This window comes from Idiotropiscis lumnitzeri, chromosome 2, assembly GCF_059441095.1.
Source record: "Idiotropiscis lumnitzeri isolate Australia: NSW breed Sydney's pygmy pipehorse chromosome 2, RoL_Ilum_1.0, whole genome shotgun sequence".
Taxonomy (NCBI): domain Eukaryota; kingdom Metazoa; phylum Chordata; class Actinopteri; order Syngnathiformes; family Syngnathidae; genus Idiotropiscis; species Idiotropiscis lumnitzeri.
This window is the reverse complement of record NC_142392.1, coordinates 15,936,869-15,939,688: the sequence shown is the minus strand read 5'-3', so window position 1 is coordinate 15,939,688 and position 2,820 is coordinate 15,936,869. Positions and strand designations below refer to the sequence as shown.

Here is a 2,820-nt window from a genome sequence, read left to right as displayed (position 1 = left end):
GAGTGGCTGGTTCAAGAAGATTGATGTTCATGTCAGGTTTAGTCGGTTCTACTGTTTCACCTTGTGGTTGCTCATTAACTTGTGTTGGTCTATCCACGGTGGTTGTTGGTTCATTTTGTCTTTCTGAGATTGAACTCAACCTTTCAGGTGTTCCTGGGTTGCTTGCAACTGACTGAGCACACTTGGAAAGGTGCTCATGCAAAACAGCTTCGAAAGATTTTCCGCTTATCTTGGCAATTTTCTGCAGTTCACCGAAAAAACTGTGGGTGGCGCTGTTGGTAACAGCTGATACATACTCAGGTGACAGAGCTCTGATTTGGTAGGTGACTTCGATCGAACACTCAAGTGTGTAGGGCAATAGGGGTTCAAGCGCTGTCAAAGCAGCACCACTCTCATATTCCACAATAGCATTTTTGTGGTAGGGAGACTGGGGTTCATCTATTCTTAGAGTTCTAACAATTTTCCCGTACCTGTTCAGAAACGCAGTTAGCTCCTCATCAACGTCTGTATCAGTTATCCCACTAATTATAACGGAGTTATGAGCTTCAATATTTTCTTTATCGACAATGTCCATTTTTTCTTTTTCCTGTTTCGCCTATTTTAATGTCTGGGTCAAGGACAATTATCTGGTTTATTTATTGCTCCTGGCTGGCTCGCCACTTCTGTAACACCTCTAGAGTGATTACAGTTAATTATAGACCAGTACTAGGTTCGACTATTAAGATATAGATATAGATAATATTAACAACCAAATAAAGGACCACAGACAATAGAATAAGTTTGAACTGCCGGCGTAATTTAGTAAATAACAGTTGTAGACATAGAAATGACATACAATTACACACAATTGACATACAATTTACACACAGTTGACCCAAAGGAAAAATGTTTTCCCCTTTCTTTCAAGTGAATTTTTCTTTATCAATATCCTTTTCTGTTCAACTATTATTTAGTTTGGAAAATATAATTTCAACCCGGGTTGTTGTTTAATAAAGTCTAATTTTATGTTCAAATCTTACCTAATCTATACTCAATTACCTTACCTCACTTTGTTGAATAAAGTTCAGTAAGAAGTAAGTATTTTGTTTGATCAGTTAAGTCTAACTTCAATTTTCAACCATTTCACTGGATGTGGTTCACACAGTCAACATTTCAATAATACCGTTACAGCATTATCATGCATGGTTTACAAAAATAAATGTGACACAATGTACAAAACTCAAAAACAATTCAGCAAAAGACTGAATCGATCCCAATGTCCAAGTGTCTTGTTTGAATATTTGTGTTCCTCTAGTTGTCCTGAATAGTCAATCCTGTGTTCCGGGAATCCACTGCAGTGTAGCAGAGTAGAAAACGGATTAATCCTACCAGGTTGATGAATCAACACAACGTCCAGTAACTGCTCTCCGCTCCTGCGTGAGAAACAGCTCAAGGGCTCGTGGGTGGCTCGCCATCTTGTGTCTCGTTCAAGAGTTCAGCTCCGTCATTTAGCTCAGAAGTTTCTGAACCAAACTTTAATGGCCTATCATAACAACAAAATAATACTTATACAAAACCTAAATATTACATCAGGTGGCATCAAATGCAAATTAAACTCGTTTTTTCGTCGAATGAAATCGATGCTCACACAATGACGCAGTTTAAATAATGGAGGTGGCCGGTGAAGAATGGAAAACATTGCAGGGAAACTACAACTAGCATTCAATTAAGCATCAATTCACCTTTTACAGCCATTACTTAAAATAAAACAATATACATTTACATTGAAAGGTTTCTTTTCTTTTTTTTCATTTGACCAATACAACTAAAATGTTCATTGCATGAAATAAAATACAATAAAAGTCTGAAACTCACCAAGACCCGTTCAGTAATTAGTGCATCACCAATTGAAGGACAGGTTGGAAAACTCAAAAACGACTCCTTCAACATACAAAAATAACATTGAATAGCTCGGTCTCTCTTTCGTTTAACCGTAGTTCTCCTTCAGCTTCTTTATCAAGTATGAGAAGAATAAAATAAAGTGCGCATTTCTAGTCACGTGACTAACGGCATTATGTCGCTACGTGCCTTTCAAAATAAAAGCGTTGAATTAGCGCTGAATCATTTTGAAGAATTACAAAAACACTAATTAAACAATGAATTTACCAGTTTTTAACCTTTTAATATATTTCTATGTCATGTTGATCATTTTTCCCGCATCCACAATGAATATTTTGTTAATCACTGTTTTAATAACAGGCTCTTATTTTATGAGGCTATGTTAACCAGGGTTACAAAAACAGCGAAGAGCATTTTGAAACAGGAAGACCCTCATCTTGCACTCCTGTGCTACCGCTCCACGCCAACTGGACCTACACGAGAAAGTCCTGCCAAGCTCATACAAGGTAGAAACCTGCGCACAACCCTACCAACGCTGAAGGAAAATCTAAAACCAGCCTGGCCCGACTTGGAGAGAGTGAGGAGGAATGACGAGCAAGCCAAGCAGACCTACGAAAGGTTCTACAACCGCAGATACTCAGCAAAATCACTACCCCCTCTCGCCAGTGGAGATCAGGTACGTCTCAAGATCGACGGAGAGAAAACATAGACGACGACAGCTGTTGTACAGCAAGAGGAGAAGACGCCACGGTCCTTTACCATGCAAACAGGCCGAGGTGACACTCCGAGAAGGAACCGCAGGAACATCCAGCAGGTCAACAAAGAGACTGTAGCAAAACCACCAGCTGCTCCACTAGAACCGGTATTGATCGAAGCGGATTCGGAGACTGTGGAGTGTAGTCCAGCAGCAGGCCCTAGCGGTCCCGTAGTCACCAGAAGCGG

The 2,820-nt window shown here is 39.8% G+C and overlaps 1 long non-coding RNA gene across 1 annotated transcript; it reads right to left on the bottom strand.

Moving 5' to 3' along the window:
* Positions 1 to 775: 775 nt before the first annotated feature.
* On the bottom strand, positions 776 to 2,188 carry LOC148341798 (uncharacterized). The gene is made up of 2 exons (XR_015842060.1): positions 1,855 to 2,188; positions 776 to 1,522 (listed from the first exon to the last, which is right to left on the bottom strand). It is a non-coding gene; the product is annotated as an uncharacterized LOC148341798 (long non-coding RNA).
* Between the last annotated feature and the right edge of the window lie 632 nt (positions 2,189 to 2,820).